Source organism: Mus musculus, chromosome 15, assembly GCF_000001635.26.
Source record: "Mus musculus strain C57BL/6J chromosome 15, GRCm38.p6 C57BL/6J".
Taxonomy (NCBI): domain Eukaryota; kingdom Metazoa; phylum Chordata; class Mammalia; order Rodentia; family Muridae; genus Mus; species Mus musculus.
In genome coordinates, this window is record NC_000081.6 from 74,150,878 (window position 1) to 74,161,970 (window position 11,093).

General features: G+C 48.7%; 1 annotated feature.

Annotated features, from left to right (window-relative positions):
* Positions 4,590–7,577: an enhancer, noted in NCBI's record as "VISTA enhancer mm1584". NCBI's record gives its function as "enhancer in: neural tube[4/5] | limb[4/5] | branchial arch[4/5] | eye[4/5] | other[4/5]" and the evidence as "EXISTENCE:transgenic organism evidence [ECO:0001131][PMID:17130149]".

Below are 11,093 nucleotides of genomic sequence, written 5' to 3' on the forward strand. Positions count from 1 at the left end.
GGTCTTCAGGGACCCAAGCCACAGGAATTTCTGGGGCTGTCTTGGCCCCAGGCACTTTGATCTGCAGCAGGTCTGCAAAGCTATGTTCCTTCTATTTTATGGCCCTTTCTCCTCCATTTCCGAGACCCATGAATTGAGTCTTCTCAGGAGACAGATGCAGCAGTGTCTTCTGGGTAGAAGGTCTCTGCGTTGGGAACCAGGAGCTCAGAGACAAGCAAATTAAAATCACTTGCCTCTGCGGACATGCAAGGAAAATCCTAAGCTGGGAAGAGCCTGCCAGGTGTGCGCCCCCTCTGTCTGCCCCACGTGTAGCCCTTCTATGCATAGCTCATGTTTGAGATTGAAGGGAACAGGCTATTTGACCCATTGGTAAACCAGAGAGTGTTGGGGCTGTTAACCAATTGAATTTCTGTGTATAAAGGCCTTTGCACTGAGTCTTGTGCATAACTGGGGTTAGTAAACTCCTCTGTTGCTGTTATTTTGATAAGTAATGAATGAAACTTGAAACCTAAAAGATGAGACAGGTAGCATGGCCACTGGGGTCAGAGGTTCCATAGTTTCAGTGGGTCATCCAGGCACCCAAGTGGTAGCAATTAAACACCTATTCCAAACCAATAGGACCATCCTGCCTTGGCAAATGAAAGGACCTAGACTCCACTTTCAAGGGAGATGAGAAGAGCATATATGTGGAGTTCAGGGCCATGACTGGAGTTGTTCAAGGTGACACTCTGGCCAAGGATTTCCTGTAAAGAGGGAGGAAACTATGAAAGCAGAGGGGAAGTAAGGCAGACGGGGCAGGTGAACAGGACGCTTCCCCTTCTATGAACCAGGAATCTCCTAGAAGGCGCAGCTCAGGGCAGGGTTGGGAGTGAGGTGGATGAGGCAGGAGCCATCCTTCATTCTGAAGACCTGGCAACCCCACCCTGAGGTATCTATGTCTTGGCACCTGGAGGCCTAGAGCAAATGATCCTGAAATGTGATGGCAGTTGCCCAGGGAGATTAAATTTGTGCCTAAGGACCCTGAGGCTTTATATCAGGCATGAACATGGAGCTGTGGCTGGTCAGGGTGTCTAAAGAGAGCAATGGTGACCATCATGGAGGGTTGAGAGTGAAACAAGGGACCAGCAAGAGTAGCACATGTTTCTTCATAGGAGAAGAGCAGGTCCCAGCCAGACAAGTTGGGACAAGACTGTAAGGATCACTTGGATCACTCCATCTGGGGTTTGTTTCCAGGGAACCTTGACTGGTTAGGGAAGAGGCACAGGCAAAGGGCTAGGAGGGGTGGAGAGTCAAAGGTACTAACCCAGAGGTGGGTAGAGCAGTATACATGCCACAAAGCTTGAAGAATGGCAGTTCTGGAGGGCTGCAACCCATGTGAGGCCCAGCAGAGGAGCTGGGAGGGTCTGAGGTCAATAGGGAAAGAGGCACATAGGGTCTCCTTGAGGTGTTTAAAGAGGACAAGTGTTGTCCAGAAGGGAGGGCAAGGCTGTAAGGAGTCTTTAAGGAGCTGGCAGAAAGTCACCTGGTATCCCACCACTCCCAGAGGTTTCCTGGTTCTGTGCAAATGAAGCTTTATTATGAAGCATTTTGGGAGATAGTCAGGAAGAAAGGACAGTGTGGTGCAGTAGTTATGTAGGAACAAGGCTATAGTTCCCAGGGGAGTAAGCTGAAATAAAGCCCTGGGTTTCTTATGTGAGAAAGATCCGGACTTGTTAAATACAGATGTAGAAAATATCAAAGAGGGCAAACATTTAAAACATATTTTATTTTAAATTATATGTGTGGAGGTGAGTACAGGCGCCCACAGAGGTCAGAGAGGGAGGACTCCTCTTGTTATTTTGTTATAGGCAGATATGAGCCATCTGAACTGCATGCTGGGAACTGAACTTGGGTCCTCTGGAGTAGCAACAAGAGCTCTGAACTGATGAACTGTCTCAGCTTTTAGATACGGCAGAAAAGAGACAGATCCCTCTACAAGGAGGCTGGGTCAAGAGGACGTAAACTGACTTGTGATGTAATGCTCAAAAAGAGAATCAGTAGCTCCTATATCCAAAAACCACAGCCCTATTGTTAGGTAAGGTCTCACCTAGGTGGGCGCTGGCTCTCACACACAAATATCTTTTCAATAGCATCCATCATCCTGACAGCTGGAAGAAACTTCAGCACCATGGACAGGTAGCAGGACTTGATGACTTTCCAGCTGGATGACCCTGAACTCCATGTCTCTCGGAACAGAAGTTGTCCAGATTTACCAGTGGGTGGGATCTGTGTGGCCTTCCACCAGCTAGCCATGCCTGCACAGGGCCATGTGCTTCATGTCCTGTGAACCAGGTGCCAACCTACACCCTGCCTTGGCTCAGACCCAGGCACCAGCAGAGAAAACTCAAGAAGGAGCCAGTCCTGAAGTGGACCTGGAGCCTAAATTCACACTCACTGTGCACTGTGGAAACCATCAAGGCAATAACAGCGTTCCAAGACTCCAACAAACCAGGTTCATGACCCTCTGGGGGACAAACCAGGAGTCAAATATAAAACCTCAACGACAACAAGAGACTAGGAGAATCTGCTGAAAATGGACGTGCTCTCAGCTTCCTAAAGCCAAAGCAATAGACTGGAAAAGATGAATGTCGCTGATCCCATCACAAGGATAAAAGACAAACCTAGTTCATGACGAAAACATCTACCATTGGAAAATAAGAGGGAAAACCTTCCAAGTTAAACCCAGTACAGATAATAAAGTTGCAAATTTAATAATAAGGAGAAGATAAATTAGTGAAATTTTATGTGGAGACCAACAGATAAGAGAGAAGGCCAAGGCTGGTCTTTGAAAAACATTCATTAAAATGAAAATGTTGGGGGTTGCAGAGATGACTCAGAGGTTAAGAGCACTGGCTTCTCTTCCAGAGTACCAGACTTTAATTTCCAGCACAGTGTTCCTAAACATCTGTTATGCCAATCTTGGGGCCTAATGCCCTCTTCTGGCCTCTGGGAGCACTGCATACATGTGGAGACATATACGCAGGCAAAACACCCATAAACATAAAACAAAAAGAAACAAGTAAAATCTCCAGAAAGATGGGCTTTTAAAATAATAATTATTTTATTTATATGAGTACACTGTCATTGTTTTCAGTGTCTTCAGCACCAGAAGAGGCCATCGGATCCCATTACAGGTAGTTGTGAGCCACCATGTGGTTGCTGGGAATTGAACTCAGGACCTCTAGAAGAGCAGCCGGTGCTCTTAACCACTAGGCCATCTCTCCAGCCCCTAGAAAGATGTTTTAATAAAATGAGAATGTAGGTCATGATGAGACATTTGTACAGTCAGTATAGGTCAAGGCCAGTGGACAGGGCTGTCCAGTGAACAGAGTTGGCCAGGAGATAGAACTGTAATTGTGAGGTGTAATCAGAAGACTATCAGAGTCTGCAAGAGGCAGTGGACTGGCCTCGTGTCCTTATTTGACAAGAACAGCCTGTGACCAATCACATGGTGAAATTGCACATAGATGCTACTGCCATCCAAAATTCATTAGATCCCGATGGTGAATGCAAGTTGGATTTATAGTATGACATTTGTTTTGACCTCTTCAACATAAATTCCCCCAAAGGACACACGTGCACATCTGCCTCCACATCTATGAAGCTCAAAACCAGGCAACAGCCTCCTAAGTTATATGCAGAGAGAGTAAAGGACACAGCAAAGAAAACGATGACTTATGCTCGGGTCACAAGGGAGAGAATTTTGTGATCCTGAGGTTCAAGAAATGCTCCCATCTTCTAGTCCCCTAGAAATGCCGTGGACACAAAGGTCTCCATGGATATGTGAGTGTGTCATACATGCTCTGGGCCTATGATGCATTTTAAGTTGTTACATTGATTAATGAACACTGTCTCCTTGAACACTGGGAAAGAATTACAGGTAAACCAGAACTTTCTGGAAAGCTAACATCCTTAGCTTGTGCACAATACCACCCATTCTCTAAAGCAGGCGCAGAAACACTTGGAAAGTGAGCCAAGATTTAAAAAAAAAAAAAAAATTGACAGGAGAGAGGCAGAAGCTGTTGGCAACGGCAGAATGCTATCGTGGGTTAAATGTACACGGGGGCACAAGGGAGAGAAGGCTATGCCAAAAAAACCAAGTCAGCAGCAACCTTAAGCTCCATCCTCCCATCTTAAGGGAAAATTAGAAAATCCCGAATCTTAAGTGGAGAGCTTTTTTTTTTTTTTTTTTTTTTTTTTTGCTAGCGTGGACAGAGAACAGCAATTGAAGCTCCGCGCATGGAAATGCTCCCGAGGACGCCTGGCAGCCTGGAACAATTATGTAGAACACGGCTGAAGTAACATTACCGGACAGAAAGAGAACGGAGCGGGAAGGTCAAAGGACCTGTCCTTCCCCGGTGCCATCAGAGGAGTGCCAGGGGCCTGCCAGTTACTGCTCTATTTCTGAGATTCCAAGAAGGAGTATGTCATCCTCTAGCACACTGTCAGGGAGAAGAATTATACTACAGAAGCACAAAAAATAACACAAATCTCTGATTTCTCATCCCCAGTACGAAATGCTAGCCGATGTCAGAGCCAGGTGTGTAGCTATCAGAAGGGAGTCCAGCCTGTGCTTCCAGAAGGCTCTCCGTGGGGGATGAATGGAAGGCTACAACTTCAAATAAGCTGATGGAAGGATGGACTGGATCAAAATGTGATGCAGCCTGGAAATTGTAAGCAAATGGTTGGGGATTGAAGCCATGGATGCTTTCATGAGTGGCCAAAGACGCAGGGTGAAGGGCAGAGGAAGAAGCTAAGATGACAATGGGGTATAGAGGCATGTCAGGGAACTGAGGGCCACCAGAGAGAAGCTGGAAAGACTGGGATAGGAACCTGGCTGGGCATAGAAAGAGCATATCTGAGACCCATGGTGGGCAGACTGGGCCCTTATATTCATGGAACTTATGCCAAGGGAAAGAATCAGACCAAGAGTCTGTAGGCCCTGCAGCACCAATGGTAGCTGTGTCTGGGTGAGGAGGAACCTAAAAGCAGGCTCCATGTTTTCCTCAGCAGGTCTTGGGCCCTTGTGACCAGTATCTTTCAACAATGCTTTCCTCCTATCACCTATGTCTCCCTTCCACCTACCATGGCTCCCACTTGCCTCACATGGCTACCACCTGTTCTCTGTGGCCACCACCTGTCCCCTGACACCCTGTAGCTCTGACTTCTTTCCCTGTAGCTCCCACCTGACTTCAGTGGCTCCCCTTCTTCTGGGCTGACTTCCCACCTCCCTCCATATTGGCATTAGCACAGACTTCTTGGAGGACGGGAGCCAGGCAGCAAAGCGCTACTCCTTCCAGACCACCCAGCTGGCCCTCTCCTAGCCATCAATTACTCTGTCTGCCTGGATGGATTTTCTGCCCTGTGTCGTCTGCACTCCCAACTTTTCCCAGGGACCAGAGGTCAAAGCTGAACCAATTAATTTGAACTCGTCATTCCACAGTTAATAACTTCCCGACACCAAGCTCCTTCGGCAGCTTCACCAGCAGGCTGATGGATTGATGATGTTTTGCTAAGGTTTATTGTGTTTTTCTTCTACCCTGTACGGGGCGGAGGTGGGGAGGGGAGGGGGAGAGGGAGGGTTCCCCAGGGAACAATTAGGCTCTTTGCTTCTGTGCCAGATTTAAGATCCCAGGGAGCCACACCTGTGAGCTGGATTAGCTGGGGGACACAGCCATGACACCCCCTTGCCATGCGAGGCCGTACAAACGGCCCTGTGGAGGGCTGGATTGCTTCTCCCTTCTGGGAATCACGGCTTCCATCTGCCATTGCAATGATAGGAACATTTACATATTTTAAAGGTCAGACTGAAGGCTGAGTATGAACGCATACAGGCTCTTTGCTGGTCTGTGCATCAGACAAGGAGATGGAAGAGGTAGCTATTGGTCACTCAGGAGCTAATTCAAGGATCATTAATAGGCAGAGAGAGCGAGAGGGAACCAACCCCACTTGCTCCCTGCAGCAGCGCCACCTTCAGGGCACCTGCCCCTGGGAAAGAGCCAAGGCTCACTTAGGCAGAGGCCATGGTGGGTCTTCCTCCTGCTATCTGGGCACTCCTCGGTGACATGTGTCAAGATGCCTGTAGATACGGTGTAAGTCTCAGGGTGACTCAGATAAGTGGACAGTCTGGAGTCGTAAAGCATGACTTTTTTTTATTAAGTATAGGACAGTAAAATAAAAATAAGATAACAAACACAGTATTGTAATGAGCCAGTGGGCTAAACCTGCATTTTTTTCTCTCTCAGATGTTACTGATAGCATCACCTATGGCCCTAAGGTACAGAGCTGAATGTCAGAATATTGTTAAAGTTTTTTTTTCCCTTCTTCTTCTTATTTTAGCACATGGATCTTGGCTTGGGACTCGCCCAAATTTCTTCCTCCTATAGAACCTTTAAGGTGCTTCATTAATTTATTTAAAACTGGTATTTAATTTCTCTGCTCAAATACCCACCCCTGCATGTTTTTGCATAAACGTGAGCACGTGCCCGAGTTGGCGCAGCCCTCCCTTTTTGCCTCTCTCTTGCTTTGTGTGTCTCCCCTGCACTGCCTTCCCTCCTAACCCCAGATGGGATGCGGCTTCCTGCTCTAAATGATGATTTATGCTGCACTGTGTGTGCAGGGCTCTGCAGTCGCATTGGCTTCCACCTGCCTAACCTCGTTTGATGCTCTGGGGGAACCCTGCAGGAAGGCAGAACGGGACTCAATGTGCACTCCACAGAAGGCAAGGGGCTCTGCAGGAGGAAATGGTTCCCCTGGGCCCTCCCAGCAGATCCCAGGAAGCCTGGAAAGTAGCCAGAGCTGCAAGACTGCCTCCTGCCACTGCCTAAAGTAGAGCTAGGCCTGCAAATGGCACTTAGCACATCGTAGGGCTTTTGGCTTGCCTCCAAGTGACCATAGGCAAAAGGTTCAAGCTTGGGAGTGGGGGGCTTCAGCCTGTCTCCATCTCATAGTGTGGCTATGTTCAGAGGCCAAGGGGGCCAGCACTGCATGTGGAAGGCCACCTAGTGTGGGACACTCCTATAAATCTGGTCTCTCATTGCTATATGGGATGTCAGCACAGAGCCCATGGACTTTGCTGTGGCCCCATGACACGATGTCCTGTACTTGAAAGGCCCTTTAATACTGATTGCTTCTGAGCAGAGCCAAAAGGAATCACCAGGCTTGCTAGCTTACTGTCTAAGCCATTGCCTTGGCTGCAGCTCTTTCTCTCCATTCCCTTGCTGATTCAGTATCTCGCTGGCAGGAGTTTCATCTCCAAGCAGGAAGGGAAAAGAGTGCGGGAATTTGGCTTTACCCTTGCCTATCTGCCCAGACATCCCCCTCCCCAGGCTACTGTTCAGAAGAGGACCCTTCACAGAAGGGTCCAAAGAACATGCCTAGCTGGGGCTTTACCCTTGGGAATGAATAGAATCTGGTTCCTAAGCAACAGGCAGGACCAGTGAGGAGTCTCAAGGCCCTTTTAGTCTGAGAACAGCAGCAATGTCAGCTATATGGACTAAAAGCACTCACTCCTAGGCTACACCCTCTCCCTGACCTACAGTCTCCACTGGAATGATCTGGCTGCTGCAGTGGGAGCCACAGGAATGTTGTCTTCTCTTTTTTTTTTTTTTTTTTTTTCTCAAGCCAGGATGAGTGGCTGTGGCCTCCTTGGGCTCCTTGTGCTGAGCTGGGGATGGCCTTTAAAAATAGGAGCATCTGAACTGCGAGCTAGCCAAAGACAGACAAGATGGCAACAGCGTGCCACAGAGATGTACTGTTAACCTGCCATGGCCCAACAAACACCCTATGAGCCAGGGATGGGTCCTTCCAAGTTATCCTCCATAAAGTCACTTGGCATTATTAGAAACCAAATTCTATTCATTCCCAAGGATAAAGCCCCAGCTAGATTTATTCTTTGGACTCTTCCGAGAAGGGTCCTTCCTGTTCTGAGCACTGGCACTGGCTGTTGGCTGAGCCTTTGCCTTATCACTGGGGACAAGTTGCCGCAGGCCTAAGCAAAACCACACCACTTCAGGACATGTGTCCTTCTGATGACTTCAGTGGGTCAAGGCTAGCCTGAAACTAATGTAGAAATGACTCTTACTCCCCAGTGGTAGTCGGGGGCTACCTTAACCATCACAAGGCTAAGGAGATATGCAAAGCACATGGAGGAGTACCGGAGCCATCTTAGCCAAAAATCTACCATATTTTCTGAACCCTTGACAAAGGTTGTTACGCGGGAGCCCACACAGATCTGCCTACCCAATAATTGGAACACATCAGGACTGAGAGACAATAACCGCCACCATCCCATCCACACACTGTGCACCAGGCCAGGGCCAGAAAAAGACCACTCCCGCCTTGTAGAGCGAGCAGACAAACCTCTCCAGGCCACTGTGAGACAACAAGGACTCGTATGCCGTGTAGGATATTGCTGAAGTCCTTGCCAGTTGTGTAGCACCACGGCCTGAAAGAAGCTGGTGTCCTATAGGGTGCATGGGGTGGGCATCACCACCGCTACACCCAATATTATCCCTGTGGCTGTCTCTGGAGGAAGCACGGGATCTTTCTGTCCGACAGAAGGCTCTGGATATCTTCTACCAGATCAATCAGGAGACATTCTAAACAGACCCCAGGAATGTAGACTCATCTGGATTCTAAGCCATTACTGTCTTCAGGATACTGATGGGAAACATGGTACAGATTTGCCTCATGCCCCCACCTGGTGGCCCAGTGAGACAGGGGCTTTACCACACTGGGTTGAAAAGATAGGGTAACATATTCACCCTGGGGCTTCTCATTTTCTCAATATTGGCCCTTTACTTGTTGCTGGGGATCAAACTCTGTATCTAACCACAAGTTCTAATCACTGAGCTATACCTCAGCCACAGAATAGATTCCTTGTTGGATATGCCTTGCCCAACAAATAGCTCCATCATCAGTGCTGTCACAGGAGGCTCAGGGACCCTCTCGTACAGTGGCCTTCAACCTTCCTAATGTTGTGACCCTTTAATACAGTTCCTCATGTTGTAGTGACCCCTAACCATAGACTTATTGAAATTTTGCTACTGTCATGTAATGTAAATATCTGGGTTTCCAATGGTCTTAGGAGACTCCTGTGAAAGAGTCATTCAACCCCCAAAGGGACCGAGACCTACAAGTTGAGAACTACTGATCTCATGGCTATAGAAAGCTTATCACCAGAGGTCACTACCTTGCCCACATTCCAGTCTCCACATAAAGCTCGCACATCCTATCTTGGTCATTCAGATGCTTTCTCTAGATATCTGACCGACCAGTGGTTATTTTAAACCCTGCAGTTAAAATCCACACGATGGCATATTGGTCTGCTGAAACCTTATGTTTTCATTCTGAGGTCACTCCAGGGTCATCCTCCCTGGAGTTTCAGAACTTCCTCAGCCAACTTCTGTGTACTTGTGCATGGTTCTAGAAGTTTCCCGAGGCAGGGGCTCTGACCTGAGCTGATGGGGTGGGAGTGGGATGCGGGTGATGGCAGGTAAACTATGGGCTGATGGCTGGTTTCTTCCACTCCCACTTCTCTCCCCCGTGTGTTTACGAGTCCTCAAGGCCCCGAACCTGCCTCTCATCAATGCATCCCACATGTCACATTCTCTCCCCAGAGGCGGCTCAGGAGCATGATGCAAACCACCTCGGGGCTTTTCGTGAGCTGCACAAAGGAGTCGGTGGTGGGAAAGTCACAAAAACTCTGTGTGTGTGTGTGTCATCAGTGAGCCTAATTAGAGCTGCATTGACAGCCTTAGAGACGGTACCAAGGAGGCCAGAGTGGGCAGGGAAGAGTCATGGGCTCCCAGCTCAAAGAAAACAGCTCTGAGAACATGGGCTCTGTGGAGGTCCACTCCCCAGAACTGCTCTGAACTCCAGGCCTGGTTGTCTTCAGCTCCATAGGAAGCTCACCTTACCTCACGGCCTTGGTGTGAGTACCACCCAGGAGGGTGCTATGGGGCTGATACATGGACAGTGTGGCTGACTTCTACCGTGATAGGGAGGACAAGACAGAGGCTGAGAGAGTCTGGTGGATCTACCTGGTTCCTCAGGCATCCCATTTTCCTCTCAGCCCATGGTGAGCCTCTCTGGTTTGCTTAAATAAAGCAGGAAGATAAGATGTGGTAGCCCTAATATCAATCCTCTGTGTCAGAGGCACTGGGCTGGCAGGAGCTGCACACTTGCAGAAGGTACACCTTTCTAAAAAAAAAAAAAAAGGGACAATGACCCACCTCATTATGAAGCTGAGGCTGTGGAGGTTTAGAGCCACCCAGTGACCCCAAGCTCCTCTCTGAGCACCTGTCTTAGCCTAGGCTGCTCCATTCAAGTGGTTCTGGCTCATGTTCTCCACACCACAGAGGTCAGAGGTTCAAAGTCCGTAGTAGGGGCTCACCTGGAGCCCCACAGGGACAGAGGTGAACATGGAGGACACTCAGCACCACAGACCCTGAGCTGTAATTCTCTCCAAACCCTGGAGCGCTGGCCTCTCAGACATTATCAGGATCTGGGGGAGTTGATGAAGTTATCGGAAAGCTTATGTAGCCATGTTACAGAGTTTTCACATGTGACCCTGAGGGGCCTACAAAGAAGAGGCCTGGGCTCTAAAGTCCATCATTCCTTCTCTCCTGACTCTGACACTTTACTTCGACCTTCGACCTTTGACCCCTCTCATCTGCTATCTCCTATCCAGGTTGCTCAACTTAGGTGTGGCTGACCTGTTCACTGTGGGAGGACCATCCTACCGACAAATGTGGTCACTCTGTCCAGCATCAGCCTTGACCTCCTTGCACTAAACACTTTGTTCCCACCTAGATGTGATAGCCAGGTGTCCCTAAACCCCGCTAGTGCCCTGGGGTGATAAAATCATGCCACTGAGAACCTCGGCTTAGCCTCATTTTTTTTTACTGTGGTAACACACATCTCTGCAAAGCTCTCAGAGTGAGCCGGGAGTAACAATAGCAAACACGTGGTCCCAGAGCCTGTCCCGGGCTGTCACACTCATTAGTCCCTGTAAGACTCGCAGCAGCCTACGAGGTGGGAATTACTGTCAC